The sequence below is a fragment of the Prionailurus viverrinus genome, unplaced genomic scaffold (genome assembly GCF_022837055.1).
Source record: "Prionailurus viverrinus isolate Anna unplaced genomic scaffold, UM_Priviv_1.0 scaffold_38, whole genome shotgun sequence".
Lineage (NCBI taxonomy): Eukaryota > Metazoa > Chordata > Mammalia > Carnivora > Felidae > Prionailurus > Prionailurus viverrinus.
In genome coordinates this window covers 1405929-1426106 of record NW_025927606.1, presented here as the reverse complement: position 1 = coordinate 1426106, position 20178 = coordinate 1405929, and the positions used below count along the sequence as shown (strand labels likewise).

General features: G+C 56.5%; 2 long non-coding RNA genes across 3 annotated transcripts in view; one reads left to right on the top strand and one right to left on the bottom strand.

Moving 5' to 3' along the window:
* The window catches only part of LOC125158779 (uncharacterized), a 256916-nt gene extending 238697 nt beyond the window's left edge, over nucleotides 1–18219 (top strand). For both annotated transcript variants that reach the window (XR_007149488.1, XR_007149487.1), the window contains exon 3: nucleotides 15796–18219. This is a non-coding gene — a long non-coding RNA (uncharacterized LOC125158779). The remainder of the gene's footprint in view (nucleotides 1–15795) is intronic.
* On the bottom strand, nucleotides 808–5222 carry LOC125158778 (uncharacterized). Its single transcript, XR_007149486.1, has 5 exons — nucleotides 5161–5222; nucleotides 4760–4874; nucleotides 4365–4515; nucleotides 2456–2615; nucleotides 808–2178 (listed from the first exon to the last, which is right to left on the bottom strand). It is a non-coding gene; the product is annotated as an uncharacterized LOC125158778 (long non-coding RNA).
* Nucleotides 18220–20178: the final 1959 nt, after the last annotated feature.

Below are 20178 nucleotides of genomic sequence, written 5' to 3'. Positions count from 1 at the left end.
TAGGTGTTGGTTGACACACAGGTTTATCCCTCTCCCCCAGTGTGCTCCCAGAAGGTAGATGAGAAAACATTTATTTTACTGCTCCGAAGGAAGAAACAAACCATAAAAGGAGACAGGGAATATGACAAAGAAAAGAAACCTGGGTTGTGGGAGCCTGCGAGATCCCTGGGCCAAATCACCCATTTGAATCTCATTCCGGTCAAACCCCATTCCAACGTTTCCCAAGAGGCTGAGAAAGGAAATCTGCTGGGAGCGGAGGGAGGGAAACGCCCAGGGAGTGTGTGCTTGCTCGTGTGTGCGTGTGTGCATGCGTGAGTGCACACGGACTCCGCGTGTGTTTCAGACGTGGACTTACGAGGACAAAGAATAAGCAAGAAAGAAAAGAAAGAAAATAAAACACAAGCCTTGTGTCCAGGTGGGCAGCGTGCCGGGAAACCCTGCACGGGGATCTCAGAGTTATCGTGAGGGTCTTTGCCGCTGTGTCCTGAATATCTAGAACATTCCGACCCAGGGTGCTCTCAGAGAGGAAGTGGTGGGTTCTCCTGTGCCCTGCACACCCCCTGCCCTCTGACTAATTCACTGGTATTTATGAGAAGAACACAGCTTAGCGGTCTTTTTCTGATCTAACGCATTTGGAACGTAACTTAGGACAGTATTCCGTGTTTTCTTGCGAAACCGTTCCCGGGTCCCCGTGCCCTGAAAGCTCGCCGTGCTTGGGGACTCTCGGGCAGCTCCTGAGCCCGCCTGTCAGGGAGGGACGGTCCGCAGGTCTGGGGTAGGAAAACCAGTCTCGTTTCGGTTTGCGTTTTTTTTTTTTTTTTTTAATTGTGATGAAATTGCAAACTTACATCCTGAGACTAAAATTAAATGGAGGGAAGGTCTGACGTCGTGGGTGGTCTTCCTCAGGCGCTTGGAAGGAGGGGTGGGGTGGAGCGGGAGAGTGCGTTTAGCAACGTTTCCAATAGGGTAATGACAGCAATAATGATAGCTGTCCCACTTGGGAAGGGGAAATCACACAAGCCTACACGGCGACAAAAATAAACAAGCATGCAACGCTGGCCAAGGGGCCCGGGGTCCGTTCTGAACTTGAAAAACATCAAAGCGAAGCCAGTTATCAGGCCGGCCGGCCTCCAGGCTCCGCCGCGTCCTGCCCGGCACTTTTTATCGGCCTTGGACGGGCTCGGGGGACGGCCGCCCGGCACAGCTGTGGGAAGGACGACCCGCAGACGGAGGGGAAGACGCCGAGGTTGAACAGGGGTGCCCGGGACCCCCTGCATCCAGATGCCCTCCGTGCCACCCCTCGGGGTGCAGCAGGGACAGCAGGAGCCAGACTGCGGCCCCCGGGGCCTCAAGACCCCCAGCGTGAGCCCAGCCCTGAGCCCCGCTTCCCCGTCCGCGCAAACGGGGGGTCCTGAGGACGAAACGCACCCGATGCTCAGCCGGTAAAGGCGTTTGAGTCTCTGTCACGTGCCAGGCACGGTTCTGGCAGTGGGAGGAAAGTCGTCACAAAATAAGGTCTTAAGAGGCTCTTGAAGAAATCAGGTTAGAATACAAAATCCAGAGAGATCAGATTAACAGCTTCCTGGTGCTGAGGGAAACGTGCACGTCATGCACAACCCTGAGCTCACACGCGCGCACGACCACAGGTAGATCTGACAGAGATGTGAGTGACCAGGTGGGTGGTGTCAGCATTGAGACGCCGCTGGCACCTTCGTACGGCCGTTTTGCGAAACGTTACCCCTGGGGGATCCACCTCCCTGGACCCTCTCGTATGACTAGGGGCGACTCTGCCATGATCTCAGCAGGAATTCCGGGAAAAGGAAGACGAAGCCCCTGGGCTCCCCGAGCCCGTGTTCCAGCGGGGAGTGTCTCCTCCGAGGGGTAAGCTGGGCGCGGAACCCCACCTTCCAGTAGGCGTCAGGTGCGTGGACAGCGGGTAACCGGTAATAGCCCGGTTAGGGACACGGGATCAGTCCGGGTCTCGCTGGGCTGGAAATAAACAGCCGCTCGAACTGGGTTTTAAATTGAAGGTGTTTGGGGGCACCTGGCTGGCTCAGTCGGTGAAGCATCCGGCTCTTGATTTCGGCTCAGGTCACGATCTCACGGTTCATGGGTTTGAGCCCCACGTCGGGCTCTATGCTGACAGCGCGAAGCCTACTTGGGATTCTCTCTGGCTGGCTGTCTCAAAATAAACAAATAAACAAAAAATAAATTGAAGGGGCTTTAACAACAGCAACATTTGCAAGGTGTGGCCAAGGTCTGTGGACCTGGGGGAGGGATGGGAGGCAGCAGCAGGGGACTGCAGGGATGAGGGGACACAGGTGACATCATGGCAGGGTGTCCACATGGAGAGGACCCCAACGGGAGCTGTGACCTCAGGTAGGGGACACCACCCGCCAGGTGGAGGTGGCCCAGCGGGGAGGGAGCAGAGAGCGCCCAGCCTCCCTCCCCTCACCGTCCTGTGGTCCACGGAGCCCCCGCTGCCAGCTCCAGCCGGGAGCACAGGCCAGGGTGGGACGATGGAGTCCAGGCAGGTCGGCCGCCAGGGAAGGGAGGACTGAATCGGGAGGGGCGCGAAGAAGATGGTCGGCAGGACACCCATCCGTCAGGATGATCTAAATTAAGACGCAGAGACCGGCATGGGCATCTACTTGAGCATCGCGTCCTGGGGCCCCAGTAAGGGGGAGCACGCTGGGCAGCTGGGAAGGCAAGGGCTTGGGGCGCTCGCGGTGGGGGTGAGGGTCTCCGGGTGTGAGTCAGAGGAGCAGACCCCTCCCGGGAGTCATCGGGCTGCCTGCGGCTGAGGTCCGGGCTTTGCTGGCAGTTTGCTGCCCCACTGGTCACTTTGAGGACCAGAGCAATGCTTCTCGCTCCCTGGGGCCCGGAGGCTCCGGTTGCCGCTGTAAAGGCACTGGGGCCACGGCCGTGAGCAGCACGCACACACACAGAGCCTCGCCCGGCTTACAGCAGGCGGGGGAGAGCTCACGAAGCTGACACAAAACAAAGCAGAGAAGAAGTTGGAGGGAGCTGCCAAAAATAATTGCCGCCAACCAGGTGATTAGAGCAACAACAACTTATTCTCTCCCAGTTTGGGAGGCCAGAAGGCCCCGATTCACGGTGTCACAGGGCCTCGCTCCAGAGGCTGGAGGGGAGGATCCTTCCCGCCTCTTCCAGGTCTTAGGGGCCCAGGCGTCCCTCAGCTTGTGACCGAGTCCCTCCTCTTCTGTCCCTGTCCCCCACAGCCTCTCCTCCCCTCTGGTCTAGGGAGAGGATTCAGGATGGTCTCCTCTGCAATTCTTAACCTAATCACATCTGCAAAGACCCTTTCTCCAAACAAGGCCCCATCTCCAAACAAGGTGCAGGGAGTAGGATGTAGACATACTTTGGGGGCCCCCCTCCACCTCCACGGGTGGTTATAGGGAATGGGGAGCTTGGCGGAGCGGAGGAGGGAGAGAGACCATCTGGGCAGGGAGAGGCGAGGGGAGGCATCGGTGAGGTGCACCGCCATCAGCCCTGTGAAGGAGCAAACCCTGAGGGCGGGGGCCAGGCCCCAGGTGAGGTGCTGCCCTCGGTCCTGTCCTTGGTCCTGCCCTCGGTCCTGTCCCCGCCTCTCACGGCCTCTCAGCCTTCTGCCCCATTTTGCACCGTGGCTGGTTTTGATTGTCCACGCTGTGTTTACTCGTCGGATTGATTACCTCGTGTTGTATAACCTGGGCCGCCACAAGCCATCTGTATTTTACAACATCCAGAAAGCCCAGGCCGGCCTCAGGTGTTGAGTCGGGAGCCTGGGTCTGTGGGAGGAAGAACCCTCCAGGCGGGGCTGCATAACCCCGGGGGCCCAGGGCCGAAAGGAAGCACCAGGCCCCTCCCCGCTCAACAGTGATGAATTTCAAGACAGTGACACTGGGCGTTAAACCCAGCGGGACTCTGGCGACAGGGACGCCCACTGAGTGGCAAAGGGTTAGAGAATCACCCGAGTTGATCCAAAAACAAACACAAAACCCAGACTGATCCCGGGTCCCACCCAGACCAGTGAGACCAGAACTTCCGGGCGGCCCGGGTAGCAGCATGTCTTAAGGCTCCTCGGGTCTCTTCCTTAAAGGGAACCCATCGTCTCCCACAAAGGCCTGCTCCTCCCTGGGAGGCAGTCTGCGGAGCTGCTGAGGCGAGGCGGCGCTCACCGGCCACTCTGTGCGTGCTGGAGGTGGAACTCTGGCCACACACCTCGGTGCCCTGGGGACAGCCAGGGCTGGGAGCTCAGGGGGCAGGTGAGGGCGTTGCAGCGGTTGACGGAGGTGACATTCTTCAGACGCGCCCGCTCCTGACGGCTCCCGGGGGGCCCTGTCAGTGTTGGCTGTCCTTACCAGGCACCCTGGGCCAGCACAGCGCCCGCACGGCACGGTGTCCTGCAAATTCTTGGGAGCGTACAAGTCCGGGATACGAGAAGGGAGGAGCACCGTTGTCCCAGGCGTGCGGCATCCCTGGGGTCTTTTCCTGGCTCCCCATTTGGGCTTCCTGGTAACAGCAAGGACCAGCTTGAGCCTTTGCCTAAACTAAACAGCCCCCCTCTCCAGCTCCCACCCCACGAAAATATACCCGCACAGCCCACACACACACACACACACACACACACACACACACACACACACGTTCATTTTCTTGGCTGTTCACACTTCCCCTTTTGCAGTTCCTCCAGTCCTGATCCTAAGACGCCCTTGATTTCGCTCCGGGCCCAAAGCAGAGCACTGAAGACACACACCTTCTCTTGCTGCAGTGGGTCAGCGGTGGCTGAGGGTCAGTTCAACACTGGGCTCCCACCAAGCTGGGACCCCCAGGGAGGCACAGAAGAGTCAGAGATACGGATGGAGTCCACCCTGCCAGGAGCCAGAAATGTGATTTAGAGGAAGGGGCCACGGTCTGTGTAGTCAAGGAGAAGGGGCGTGTGGTCTGGAGGTAGATGGTCTGGCTTCAGAACCCGGGCACCACCGTTCACCGGGAGCGTGAACCTGGGCAGTTACTTAACCCTTGCTATGCGTGGCTTCCTCATCTGTAACCTGGGGACGGTGCGAGTGCCTTCCTGTCTGTGGCTGTCGGGAGGACGGGATTAACGTTCATATTAATGAAGATGGACAGGGGTGCCTGGGTGGCTCGGCTGCTTACGTGTCCGACTTCGGGTCAGGTCTTGATCTCACGGTCCGTGGGTTTGAGCCCCGCGTCCGGCTCTGTGCTGACGGCTCAGAGCCTGGAGCCTGCTTCGGATTCTGTGTTTCCTTCTCTCTCTGCTCCTACCCCGCTCATGCTCTGCCTTACTCTGTCTCTCAAAAATAAATAAATGTCATAAAAAAATTTTTTAATAAAAATTTAAAAATAATAAAGATGCACAGGTCCAGGAATTTAGTAGATGTTCAGTGAAGCTTTTCCGGGCCCCTGAAGTTGCTTACGGTCTAATAGGAACAGGATGCCCGCGGAGGACCGAGTAAGTTGGGGTGAATCTAGGGGAAGGGTCGGGTGGGGATTTCAGACACTCGGTGTCATGGAACCTCAGAGAAATCAGAGCCCCCCTCCTCACCCCAACTGTGGTCAGTGATTCCTTTTCCCTTTACCACCCTGAAAGCGGAATTATATTACAATTCCAATATATCGCGTTTATTTTTGAAAATGTACATATTCCTCAACTAACGCCGTTTGTTACAGGAAAATTGGAACATACAGATAAAAAAAAAAAGAGGAGGCCAAAAACCCACCGTGTTCCACCAGCCGGAGATGACAGTGAACATTTTGGTCGATGTCCATCCAGGTGTTCTTACTTAAAACACAGAAATGGGATCGCCGGCCTTCTCACCCACTCGCCTGGCTTCCGCCCTCCCCCGGTCACTGACCACCACCCCCACCCCCGCCTTGTCCAGGTCACCAGTTACCTCGAGGTGACGATTTCTGCGGCCACTTGGCTGATTTCACAGCCACCCTATTGTGATGACGCTGCAGTGAGCATCCTTCTCGCTAAAATTTGCATCTTCTTTATATGCAAACAGATTTTTAAGTTAACCCCGCCCCCAAACGTATCAAACCCTGAAGCTGTGGAAGTGGCAAGGACCTACCTGATCCCCACCTCTGCACCGTCTCCCCCCTCGGGAAGCCAGTGCCCCATCAGGACAGACTGGTGATATGGCAGACAGCACCCCCCCCCCCCAGCGCCCCGGGTGGGACTCCTCTTGCCCAGGAAATAGGATGGTTCTAGACACACACTGCACAGCCACACGTGGCTACTGAGCCCTGGCAGTGTGGCTGGTCTGAGCTGAGATGTGCTGCCATGTTTTGAAGAGTTAGTATAAAGGAATTTTAAATATCTCCCATCTTCACATTAACTGCAGGATAACGCGTTGGATATATTGGGTTAAGGTATTTTAAAATCAGTTCCGCCTGGTTCTTTCTACATCTTTTTTAACGCAGTCGCTAGAAGATTTCAAATTCCACGTGTGGCTTGAGTTATATTTGCATTGGACACCGCTGGCCAAAACACGCCCCCTTTTCACACCCGCGAAATTATTGATGCCTGTCAACGAACGTTGTGTTGGTTTCATTTCACCACCCTGGCAGGTGAAAATTGCTCGTCTTCGTCTTGTAGATAAAAATGGGTCCCTGGGGGCACGTGGGTGGCTCAGTTGGTTAAGCGTCGGCTCTTGATTTGGGCTCAGGCCACGATCCCAGGGTTGTGGGACCGAGCCCGGCTCAGCGTGGGCCCTGCTTAAGATTCTCTCTCCCCCCACCCGTCCCCCTCCTCTGCTAGCTCTCTCTCTCTCTCTCTCTCTCTCTCTCTCTTTCTCAAATACAGAGATGAAATTGAAACAAATGTACCCCTTGGAGAGATGTGAGATTTGCCCGAGATCACAGCATGCTGAAAAGAGCGTGCTCTAGAACCGGACCTCCGTGCAAGGCCAGGGCGTGTGCCCCGCGCTCCTTGGAAGCCCACCTGCCTGGACTGCGGGTCCAGACTCCCATCCTGCTCGCTCTGGGCCTGCGAGGCTTTGCGCCACACTCAGCCCTGCGTCCCTGAGGGAGTCTGGACTTCCGGGGGACTCGGCTCTGATCCCGTAGGGGCCTCAGGGAGCCAGGACAACTGGGGACAGAGAACTGAGCCCTCCCTGCCCTGCAGCCCTGCCCTCCCTTGCCCTCCCCCTGCCCTCCCCTGCCCTGCAGCCCTGCAGCTGCCCCCTCCCCTTCACCACCAAGAAGAACACAGAGCGGAAGGGAGGCTGCCACACTGTCTTGCTGGGTCCTGTTCCCGCTAGGGTGACTGTTGACAGGAACACGTCACCCGAGAAGACAGATGCTGGCCTGGTCCTCAGGCCTCAGTGCCAGAGGCAGCCCTGGGAGGCCTCTTCTCTGTAAATTACTGCATTTATTTAGCCCTTGAAGGTTTTATACGGAGCCTGCTAGGCCACAGAGGTGGGGCATCCGGTCCCCCCTGGCGGCCACACCATCCTCTCTGTCACAGGGACACTGGAACCAGCCTGGCTCAGACCCACCCCCTTTGGCCATTTCTGTATGTATTAGAGGCACTTGTCAGTCGTGCTCAGATGTGGTTCTAATCGTCTGTTTTGCATTATCGATGGCAACGTAGTAAGTTGGTGAAACCGCACAGGCTCGGGGGTCCCTCGGTCGGCCTCTGACGGCCCCCCACGCGCCTCCTGGATGGGACCTCACGGCTCGTCATTACGAGGCGCCACCACACGCCTGGCACGGGGCTTGGGGCAGCCAGTCAACTAGACGTAGCTGCGTCGTTTCCTAAGGGAGGAAACTGAGGCGGGAGGGGCGGAGGCATAGCCAGGAGGTGGAGGCATCAGAACGTTAAGTGGGCTGTGGCCTGCCGAGGGTCTCAAATAGACCGCCGGCCAGGTGACAGCACGGGAGTGCCACGCTGGGATTGTTACGTGGACCAAGAAGGCAGGACGGCGCCTCGGGAAGATGCTGTTGGAATTAGCCGTTATCTCTCCCTCTGTACACAGATCGGACCCCCCCTGCCCTGCTGGTGGGAACGTGGAAGGGGCGGGGCTGTGGAAAACCGTCCGACAGCTCCTCAGAAAGTTAAATCCGGAGTGTCCGTGAGATCCGCAATCCCACTGCTGCGGACGTAACCCAAAGCTGCGAACGGTGCAAGTGGCCGTCAGCGGGGGACTGGATGGACAGACTGCGGTCCGTCCAGGCGGTGGCCTATCGCCCAGCCGTACGAGCCCCGGGCACAGCAGGCAGCAGCTGGGAACGGTGATGCGGGGGGCAGGGAGACACAAAGGCTGGCAAGCTGTGGGGCTCCGCTTCCGTGAAATATCCCAAAGAGGCCAGTGAGGGAGACGGAGGGCGGATGTGCGGTTCCAGGCCGGCCTACGGAGAACGGGGAGTGCGAACGGGCCTGGTGTCTTTGGGGACGACAGAGATGTCGGAGGACCACACAGAGGTGGCGACTGCACGATGCCGTGAATGCGCCGAATGTCATGGGTTCGGACCCTTCAAAGGGTCCATTTCTTGTGTTTGCTTTTTAAAAGGGGAAGGCTCCTTAAGGCAAGCTTCTTTCAGCCACAGGGGGTGAGTTTGCAAGCCATCCTTCCCACCTACAATCTCACGAGAAGTCTCTGTGCCCCCTTCCTCCGGCTCCAGTTTCCCGGGGCTGGCCTCTCCAGCAAATTCCCCACAGGCAGCCACGATTGATAGCTGCTCAGAGGGGTGGCCCCTGTCCCCATGCCTGAGCTCTGCAAAGGGAATTGATGCTCTCACAGATGGAGAGCCGGCCTCTCCGTTCCCATAACACCCCGCAGTTGCTGTCTCCCAGTGTGGTAGCTAATGGACCAGATGAAGGTGTTTAGAAGTGAAGTCAGGTGTCTCAGAACCACAGTGGTGACTCCAAGTCCTGGCTCCTTAAATTAGCAAAAACAAAAAACAAAAAAACAAGGCAAAGGCCTGAACACCAAGGTGGAAAGATACAGGCGCTCGCGGGCACAGCTGGGGGACGGGTCCGTGAATTTACAGCCTCTCCACGCGGTGACTTGTCAGTATGCACGCAGTAGCTTAGAAGCGTCCACACCCTCTGAGCTGTGGCTCCTGCACCAGGAAGTTACCGCAGGAAACAAACACACACGACTCGCGTCCAAGGATTTGCATCCGCATCCTCGTGTACGAAGGTGCCCGTCCAGGAGCAGCCCCCACGTCGGTCAGGAGTAGGACGGGCTACGTCCTGTCTTGGCGTTTCTGCTCACTCTGCCGAAGCATCTTCTTTGTTGTCCACAACAGGGTTCGGTTTTTCAGTTTTAAAACATACGTGTTCCGGGGCGCCTGGGCGGCTCAGTCGGTGGAGCGTCCGACTCGGGCTCAGGTCCCGATCTCGCGGTTCTGGGGTTCGAGCCCCGCATCGGGCTCTGTGCCGACGGCTCGGAGCCTGGAGCCTGTTTCAGATTCTGTGTCTCCCTCTGTCTCTGACCTTCCCCCGTTCATGCTCTGTCTCTCTCTGTCTCTCTCTCTCTCTCTCAAAAATAAATAAACGTTAAAAGACAATTATTTTTAAATATACATGTTCCCAAATGATATTTTCAAGGAACAGAAACATTTCATGATACAGTGGTTATGGGGAAAACAGGATCTAAAATTATATCGTTCTAACTGTGTTATACACATGTACATAAATGGAGAGAAAGAGAGAGAAAATATAGCAAAATGTGTAAAGTGGCTAATCCCCAAATGGCAGGGTTATGGATAATCAAGAAATTATTCCTTAAGTGTTTCCCTTTCTTAATCAACTTTCTATACTGAACGTTTTGTTTTATAATAAACATAAGACACTTACTTTACAATAGGAAGAAATGTGGTGGTTTTCAGATCCCCCACTCGTCAGGAACTGAAACGGCAAATATGAGAAAAGGCATGAGGGGCAGGTACGTCTAGGATTATCGCTTAAGGGGCTGTTGACACTACGAGATCCCATGCCCCGCTTCCTCCTCCAAGGAGGCAGGTGTGGGGTGTGGCGATCCCTCGGGTTTGGTAGGCTTGCTAGGGGGAGACTGGGTCTCAGACCTGGTGCCGAGGAGGGCGGCCTCCCCTGTGAACCGGAGGAACCCGCGGCCCCCCAGTCCCAGCAGGGCTCTGGGGCCCAGGCCCAGAACAATGGAAGGTGTTAAATGTCTGTTATTCCAAGCGAGCCGAATCAGCCGACTTCAGGGTACTTGAGACCCGTGCCACCCTCCAGAAAGCCCTCCTCCTTCAAGTGCCGCAAAGCAAACCTCTTATTGGCGATGCTCTAACTGTTGAAAGATCACAGGCCCTTTACAGGGCCTGACAAACCCCAGAGACCCCGGAGGGAGGGCGGCAGTGAGACTCCCAGAACGGTCAGGTCAGCGACACAGGCTGGAGGGGCAGGGGGAAGCTTCCCCGGGTAGGAGAGGGAGCACAGCCCCAGCCACCGTGCTGAGACCCCCCTGGACACCAAGGGCCGGACTCTCGACAGGTGTCAGGTTGCCCTGATCTCACCACACCCTGCGGGTCGGGAGCACTGAGCCCAGTTTATAGGTGTTTTTATTTTTTTATTTTATTTTTTTTTTCAACTTTTATTTATTTTTGGGGACAGAGAGAGAGAGAGAGAGCATGAACGGGGGAGGGGCAGAGAGAGAGAGGGAGACACAGCATCGGAAGCAGGCTCCAGGCTCCGAGCCATCAGCCCAGAGCCCGACGCGGGGCTCGAACTCGCGGACCGCGAGATCGTGACCTGGCTGAAGTCGGACGCTTCACCGACTGCGCCACCCAGGCGCCCCTATAGGTGTTTTTAAAAGGGAGCTCATGTGGCCCCGTGAGGAAGCATCATTCACTCACCCATCCGTTCAGAACTATGTACTAAGGCCGGACGTGACAGGCCCTGTTCTCCACGCAGGGGATACAGCAGCGAACGCCACGGGCAAATCTCTGACCTCCCGCAACTTGCGTCTCTGGGGGAGCGTAAACAGCCCCGCAGACGTCAGGTCATATTAAGGACAAGGAGGGCAGGGCGAGGGGTACCGAGTGGAGGGCCATGGGGTCTGAGCAGACACCTCACTTGCCTGGGAGCCCTGCTCCCCTTTGGCCTGAATAGCACGGTCGGCTGTGCTGACGTCACATCCCGGTTGTGACCTCATGCCGAAGCTATGCAGGGCGTCACCACTGAGGGAAACTGGCCGGAAGGTATACGGGGATCTTCCCAAATTATTCCTTACAACTGTGTGTGCGTCTGTAATGATCCCCAAATTAAAAGTGTTTTAAAAACCAAATAATGATCAACCTCCCCCACCCCCCCCCCCCCCCCAGTAATAATCTTCGCTCCCATCTGTCAAGTGTGTGGAGAGACTATAGAGGCTGACGGCCCTCAGCCAGACCGCCTGGGTTCCAGTGTCCGCTCCACGTGTGGGTAAACTCCTAACTGCTCCGTGCCTCAGTATTTGCATCTGAAAAATGCGTCCTAGGTGGTCCCTACCTCCTCTGGTTGGTGCCAGGATGAGCTATTTCTGGGCCGGTGCCCCATTTGGGCTGTTTGTTTCTTATTGTTGTGACTCTGCGGAAGGTTCTGGAAGGCTCTGGGCTGGCCCTTTACAAGCATGGATCATTGCCTCACGTAATTCTCACAGCCACACTTCAGAGGCGGGAGGAGCCCCCTTTTACAGCCTGGAGATGGGAGGGGGGGGGGTCCCAGAGCTGAGGTCAGGTGGGCAGGGCTCAGAGGGCATAGGGGAGGCTCCTGGGCCTACCGAGTAGAGGGGGGGCCTGGCCTCTGGGGTCAGAGGCTGCGCGAGGCAGTTTGGCCGGGCCCTGGCTTTGCAGAAGCCACAGCCCCATGGAGAAGCAGGGACAGGGCTGGCTCCCATCTCCTCGTGGGGAGGGGCCGCGTGCCCTCCCACCACTCGCACGGAGGCCGGAGCCGTGTCAGAGGGGCAGGGGTCCGCTGGGCCAGCCAGAGCTCCTGCCTCCTTCCCGAGCCTGCCTCACTCTCTTTCTGTGTCAAGCCCCGAGGTTTGTCTCGGCAAAGAGAGGCTTGGCATTTCCAGAAAGCGTTCTTCCTTCCCTGAGAACAAACAGACCCCAGCCCGTCACCAGCCCCACGGGAGGCCCGACGGAGGAGGAAGGTGGCCGCGCGTTCCTGCCTGTGGAGGGCAGGCTGCGCGTGTGCGGGGCCACCCCAGCTGAGCCCCACCTTGTGGGGCAGCAAACGGAGGCCCTCAGAGGCAAGAGCGCCCCACGGAGAGGAGCAGCGCTGGTGGGGCCGGCCTGCTGCTTTGACACCGTCCGAGGGGTTCTCCGAGAGAACATTGCATCTTCCAGCTGCGGCGCCCGCCTCTCTTCCCCGCACTGCCGACGGGGTTCCCACCCCAGCTCTGGCACAAACTACCTGTGTGCTTCAGGGAAGTCACCTCCACTTACCCCATCTGCGAAATGGGCACAAAGTAACACGCGCCCCATAGGGTGTTGCCATGAATGAGGCCGCATGAGGCTCCCCGACGGTGTCTGGACTTCTCGATACTCTACTCGAAGTCTCATGAAGGAGGCTTGCGATTTACAAGGGGCCAACGGAACATGAGGGTTACTTAGAGCAGGTAACTGGGCTGTACGTTCCAGTTCATCAAGATTTGCTTTTTTTTTTTTCCCCAGAAGAATTTAAAATTTTGTTTTTATTTTGTCCTGCTACCTTTACCAAGGAAGAGGGAGCCACGCGAAGATTCGAGAGAGCTTTGTGGAAGTCCCACTCTGGGCTCAGAACCTGCCTGTGCTTTCAGTTTGGACGCTAGGCCCTGGGCCACGAGCGGGGTGTGCAAGTTAACGAGGGGCCCCTCGGTCGCCCAGATGCCCAGCCCGGTGTGCACGCCGCGGGCATCCTTACCGATGCTGCGTCCCCGGACCGGGGCTGGCCCACCACCCACACAGCGTCTCCAGTGCTCGAGTTACCAACAGCCAAGCCTCTGCCGTGTCCAGTTAGACAAGAGGAAGCTCACAGAAGAAGTCTGCACCTGGGAGTTTAGGGTCAGGACGGCGGTCTCAGTCCCTGACTGTTCACGGAACCCCTGGGAGCCAGTAAAAACATTGGTGGGGACCCCCGCCCAGCCTAAGGCCTCCCCGATCTCTGGGGGTGGTGCCAGGCTTCCGCACCGTCAAAGCTTTCTAGGGGACCATCAGGGACAGTCAGGGTTGAGAGCCGCCAGGGGGCGGGGTGGGAGGCTTAGGGTGGGAGCAGCAGGGGACGAGCTGCGGCCAGACGGTGAAGGGGAGGGTGATGCGGGGTCCCCCTGCCCCTAGTGGACTTTCCTCCTCCTGCTCCTCGCCGCACGTCCCTGACCCCACAGCTTTCTTCTCCCCTCCCGCCCGGCCCATCCGTCACCCCCTCCCCCCGCGGTGTCCCAGGCCGGCCACACGTCCAGTCTTGCAGATGGTGCCTCTCCAGACCCCCGGGCTTCCTGCTTTGACGCTCAGGGGGTGGAGGGGCTGCCTCTGCCCTGCTGGGAGCGACGGCCAGGCTCCCCAGCCGCTCTCACTGACCCAGCCGGAGCGGCACGTGGGGTTCTTCCACAGCAGCCCTGCTCCAACGCTGGCCTCGGTCCCCTGGGCCCCTGCCCGTCCACCCAGAGTCCAGGCCACCTTCTGAGCGCCTCCCCACCAACGCATTCCCAGCTGTCCCGTCCCCTCCGGCCTGACGAGGGCTCCGGAAAGCTGAGCACAGAAGCCGCTGTCGGGCTGCCCGCCGTCCTGCCCTGAGGCTCCGTGGCCGTCGCCGGGGCCACCGTCCCTGCGGGCAGCATGCACAGGTGTCCGCTAAGAAGGGGGCAGCGGCACCTGTCCGGGAACAGGCACGGCAGCCGGGGGTGCCGGACCGCTCCCACCGTCTCAGCACCAAGGCTTTGCTGCCGCATCGCCGGACGTTTTCCTTCACCGCCTACGCTGCTGCCCAGGGTGACTTAACGGGAAGGGTCAGGCCGTGGGTCTGAGCCGAAAAGTAGACGGCCCGTCTGTCCGTGTTGGGGATAAAGGGAATCAGATTTCCCGAGGAAGGGCCCTGGGCGACATGGGGTTTTTAGGAAGGGAATCCGTAGGGTCTGACGATGCGCGTGACTGCACCCCGGGCAGATGAATCAGACGGGGGCTGCGGGTCCCGGGTGCCCCGTCCGATCCGTGTCCAGTCCATTGACAACGAAAACCCTTAAGTGAATATAAAGATCACTTTGGGGGTGAGGGAAGAAAGACAAGGCGTAACTCCCCCGCCCAGGCGCACGGGTCTACTGGGGCGCGGGAGGGCCTCAGCCTGCTCTCTGAGGTCCGGCTTCGAGCTGGTTCCGGGTGCTCCTTCCCGCGGGTCAGGAGACTTTAACGAGCTAGACGGTGGTCGCTGAGGAGTGCAAAGACTCTCAGCGAGGGGGACGGGCCTCAGCGCGTCGCCAGCCCCCACCCTTTTTACAGAAGGAGAAAACGTGGCCCGGAGAGAAAGACGCGCCCGTGGTCACACACACCCAACTCCCCTCCCGACCCTCTGCGGAGACCCCAGACCCGGCTCTGAATTGGCCGGCACACGCACACAGACCTGGCGTCTGTCATGAGCGAGCAAATGTGGGGAAGGGGCAGGATCTTATATTCCCAATGATTTTTTTTTTTCATTTGAACGTAGACATCTGGCGTCCTCTAAATACATCAGAAAAACGTAAATCGTGTAAAACCCATCAGAGAGTGGTTTTAGGTTTGGCGGGAGCACGGGTCAGCGGCTGCCCGCTGCACCGTGGTGGGAAAACGTGGCTGTGCACACGGGTGATCTCGCCCGTGGCCCGTCACCCCCGTCACCCCGTCACCAAGGTGGCCAGGCTACACTTTGTCTGATGCATCCACGTGAAAACGTGGGTCAGCGGCCTCACGCGCATTGTGTTGCATTAACCGTTTTCAACAGCTACCTAAAACCTTTCCTGCTTTCGTTTTAGGACGACAGGGCGGCGGGCAGGGGAGGGGGGTGGGGACACCAATTCGTGGAGCAACAGCGTGCTTCTGTCTGAAGAACACAAATCCCGGGCACACCAATTAAGCCTCAAGACATGCACCCAGCCAGATTTCTAGTCCCACGTCTAAAACCCTCCTCAAAAGACATTTTCTGTTTGAGACATATTAAACAAGCTTTATTTAATAATGCTCGACTTGACTTATCCAGTTTAAATATTTGCTCTGATCAGCAACCATCTGATCCTGGCTTCCTTCGTTCCTGGCTGAGGAATAATTTCTCCGGGTTATTTTTCTTTGGTGCAAAGTTGATCCCGGAGGCAGGGGAACGGCTCTCGGGTTCCCTCCGCGTCTCTGGTCCGGGCCGTGGGGAGAAAGGAACAGAGCCATAAAAAGCCTACGCCCCGGGCCGATTTTACAAAGCGGACAACTGTGCCGTTTAAAAGACTCCCCCTAAGCAGATAATCATAAGGAGAGATTTCTCTTCTTAAAGGAGAGCATCAGAATGTAAGGAAATTCTCAAGGAGGTGACCTTTCGGGCGATGTATTCTGTCCTCCGCCGTCCGCTTCCCCCCATTCAGGGATCTTTATAACCATCGCTTACGCCAGATGCAGGGTCATCCGTCAAGGGTCGGGGATTCCAGGGTGGCACGGAGAAGATTTAACCTCTTAATTCACTATGTTCTAAAGGAGGGAAGGACACTTGGATTTCTACTAACTTTGGGGACCCTCCACAGAGACGTTTCGGTTATTACTGTGGCTATGATTCAGATTCTATTGTCAAGGTTTAAAACACAAGACTTCTGTTTGTTTGTTTTTTAGGTTTTACCTTTGCCCACTGCCTTTGAAAATAGCCACCTTGACGCCCGTGGGCCTGGCCATCCGTAACGACACAGACCTCTGACTGTGCTCCAGACACCAGCCCAGGGTAAGCCGGCCAGCGGCGAGGGCAGTCGGTTATCTGCGTGGCCTCTGTGAAGGGGCTCTGCTCCCATCCCGGGAGGGGTCTTTCTCGGTGAGAGGGACGTTTGTGATTGCGGGCCAGCGCCTGGTTTATGGACCCCGGCCGGGTGGGAGGGTGCCGCCCGCCAGCCCGCGGCCTGCGCCGGCCTGAAGTGTTTACCGCTGGGGTGATTTACATCGTCCAGGTGTTCGTTTGGGAAACATCTCAGCTCAGCTGACACGGCGATTGCCCTGCATTTGCAGACTTTGGCATTTTTCTGTTCCTGGCGATCCAGGGCCCAGAGAGACGGTCAAAAAAAAAAAAAAAAAAAAAGTACTGAGCCAAAGTGGGTCGTCTCCTGTGATGGTCACACAGGCCGGCCGAGGAAGCCCCAACCCCATGCCCTGCGTCCTGCCCCACGCGGGAAATTTCCCGGCACGGAGTCTGTGCCCCCTCATCAGAGTAATGTCTTCTTCTGTCCGTTGGCTCTTTGGCCTCTTGGACGCTGCGTAGATGTCGTCCCAGGCCTCCTCTCTGCCCTTTTCAGCCCCCCGGTGCTTTGCCAAAGGGCCCCTGAAACTGTTCTTTTCTTGGGCGAGATTCCGGGACCTTGGGTATGGCAGGCACATTCTGGAGAGCGAGCCGGGGTTGGTGGGGGTTTGCTCTGCGTGGACCAGCCTCGGCTAGGGTGCTTACACTTCGAGGGACCCACTCGACAGAAGGTTCTGCCGCTTTCCTCGATTTCTGCTCACATTCAGTGCCGGCGCGATCGTTAGTGTTTGTCCCTGGGTTCGTGCCAGGAGGTCCTAACACCCATCCCGGAGCAGCCGTGAGTAAAACATGCCCCCAGCAGTCAAAATGGCTTTTCTGTTTGCCAAAAAAAGACGTATTTTGTGTTTAGTCCGATCCCTCCCATCCTCATTGAGAGGAGCCTGGACGTTGATTACGCGTCTGTTTTTACACTTGAACTCACCTTTTCTCCGGCCACTTCTGATAAGTCTGGTGAAAAAGAAAGCAACTGTATGTTTGCCTCATAGAATATCCTATCAATGTATATACTGGGGTGGAGGCAGGCAAGGATGCTCGCACAGGAGTTGAGAATGATTCTTTGCCCATGTTTTAATGTTTACAAAAACCCTTCTCGCCGATGCAGGGATACGGGGCTGCTTTCAAGAGCTCATTTCAATTTCCTATTTCTCTCTCCTCGACAAAAACGTCTCCAGAAGCCACAGTTTTCCTCCCTACACAATCTGCAGACGGAAAACATCGGGTCGAACGCAGACGGATAAAGAGTAGGGGCCGTCAGACCCAGGTTTCACAAATGATACAATTGCTTCTGTTTTGAGTCCTACATTTAAAACAGCCTTTTCAGCCAGTGATTCGCACACTAACAAGTTCACCAAAAAAGCATTCAAACTTCCCGTGTTTGTGCTCCTTTCTCCCGGATTGTAAATACATGAACCTCCCCGCACAGAGAAGTATCATCATTTTGCCACACTAAACGGCCACGTTTTCACCAGCAGCGAGACTGTTTGAAGTGATCGGCCCTGGGGCGAGAAAAAGAAAATTCCAGCAATAAAACAAAAATCTTGATTTCTAAACATCAGGCCGAAGTCCTTTCAAGTGACCGTGGACTCCCTGGGAAAATGGTTTTTCTCCGTTACCATTTACAGCCTAGTATCGAGACGCGCCGTGGAAAATGTCGTGCCGGTTCGAAGAAAAAGATCCCGTGTTTTAAAAGAACAGCTTTTGCCTTTGCTGGAGATTTCCTAACTGTGTGTCTTTGGAAACCTCTGTCCTGAGTCTAAATAGGATGTCTCCACAGATACACGAAAATGCATGTGACCGCGGTCTGCTGGAAAGAATTGCCTGAGAAAGTTGAATTTTCAAACGCGAACACAACGTTGGCCATTGCCACCACGAGCACGGTTTCACTAAACGACCAGATTCATTTATTCTAACCTCTCCTGGAACCGTCCCAAAAAAGCAGGTGACTATTGAACGATTTTGTTTTTTCATTCTCAATTACAAGCGGGATAAAACAAACGTCATTCTATGGAGTCTGAACATTAAAATGTAGGAGGGAGTTCACCAGGATCTGGTAAATGGCTAAACAGATTAGTAGCCTTACTTTTTAACATATAAACATCTGAAACCCGTTTCCTGTTGAAGAAGAAGAAGAAGGAAAAAAAAAAAAAAAAAAAGGCTAGGTGGATGACCCCGGGTACTTTTTTTTGATTAACAAATGTGAATTGTACATCATGGTGGAAAAAAAAAAAAATGGCCCACGCTTGGTGGTCTTTCTACAGTCTGTATATGGGAGAGAGAGGAAAAAAATACAAAAATAAACGTTACCTTCTCACTTTCGGGGTGGGCAATGCCATTTCTACAGCGGCGTCCCGGGCTCTGGTAAATGTTAAGGCTGTCACCACAGACAGAATCCCCATGGTCTGTGTGCCTCGATAGAGTCCGAAGAAAAACATTCCCTGCATTCCTGCCGGCTGGTCCTATCTCCAGGCCCCGGGCTCGGCCCTGCAGACCCGTGTCACCCTGTCAAGCGGCGTAGGACACGGCTAATCTAAACCTACGCCTTCCCCGGCCAGCCCCCGGCGGCAGGGCGAAAACCAGGACCAGTTTGCTGTGAAGGCGCCACACGCAAAGTCGAGGCTCTACCTCGAGGGTAGAGCAGCAGCTGCAATTTGTTCAGCTGAGAAGGGCTTAGAGGTTCTGGCACATTCTGACAAGATAGATTTTATAGGGTTTGCGCTAAAACTTGATATTGGAAGTTGGGATTCCAATTTTATGTCTCGAACGATAACAATAGCAGCTGGGACCTTTAAGAAATGTGTTGTATCCCTTGTATTTAAGAGTTACATAATAAAAGCTATTTATGTCAAACCCCTTATAAGGGAAAGATTTAGCCTGGATGTCAATATAACATATAATACTTTGTATATTCAGATAGGGAGAAAATCCGTATCAGCACCGCAAATTATTTTCGGTCTGGAGTACCTGATATGTGGGGCCTTTAAGATTTTAAAGTAAGCATCTCCTTGCTTTAACTCGCAAAGTCACTGAGTGGCGTTTTGGGGGGGGAGGCGGCGGGGGGGGGGGAAGCGGGGGAGAGATACTATTTCTTTTAAAAAAAAAGACAAGTGCTGATGAATCCTTATTTGTTTTTCCACGTCCTTCTGGTGGAAAGACACAAAGGCACGCAAACGTGCTGTTGTTTGCTTTGATTTTTACGATTTCCACGGCCTGTAACGCAGGCACTCGCTGGCCCCGCGTGCTGATGCCTCCCTGCTTGTCTGGAGGCGGCCGTCGCTTTGGGCAGTGACCGGCGGCCAGAACGTGTTCGTTCCGACCAGCCAGACGGTCAGCCGCTCAGAAGGAGAATCTCTCCGGGGCTGCAACCAGACCCCGCGGCCTTCCGCAGGCGGATTTCAGCGGGGCTCAGGGTGGCCTCCTGCTGTCCCAGCGACAGCACGCCCAATGGTTTCCGAGCGGGGCGATCGCACCGCCTCACCGACGGGGCTCTGGCTGACGCTGGCCGCTCGGAAATGACCACGTGGCCCCGCCAGGCGCGCTTGTTAGAAAAGCCCAGCTTCCTTCTTATCTTGTCTGCTCAGACAAAGAGCAGAGCCTGATCGAGAGGAGCAGAGAACCCCAATTAGCGAGGCCCAGAATCTTCCCCCCTCCCGGCACCCGCTCCTGCGGCTCAGCCCCGCCCTCGCTCTCGTCGGACTTTATCAGGCCGGTGTGACCGGGTTAATGAGAAGAGCCCGGCTGGGTGGTGGCGGGAACGGTCATCCGGACAGAGGCCCCGGGGACAAACGAAATCACGGCTCCTCGGGCCCCAGTTAAACTCGCCAAAGCCCACGCTCCGTTTCTCGTCCTGAGGCCACAAGTTGAGTGGGGGGGGGGGGGGGGGGGCCAGCAGACGAGAGGTTGAACAGGGACACTCCCGAAGCCTCTCCGCTGTCGTGTGTCGGAAGCTTGCGGCTCAGCAGAAGGTATCTTCCTGTCCTTTCCTCCTTCCCTCCGAGCCCTGCGTGGTGCCCTCCCCAGTTTTCCCACGGAAACCGGCACAGGACAGGGCAGGCCTTCGCAGCGTGTGGAGTTGGGCCCTGGCCCCTGGGCGGCCGTCAGGGAGCACGGGGGCCCGTGAAGGGCGTCCGAGGACAGCGTGGGTGCTCAGGACACGAGCAGGCCGGCACACGGGTTCTGGAGACACGTGCTGTTTATCCACATTGCCCCTCCCC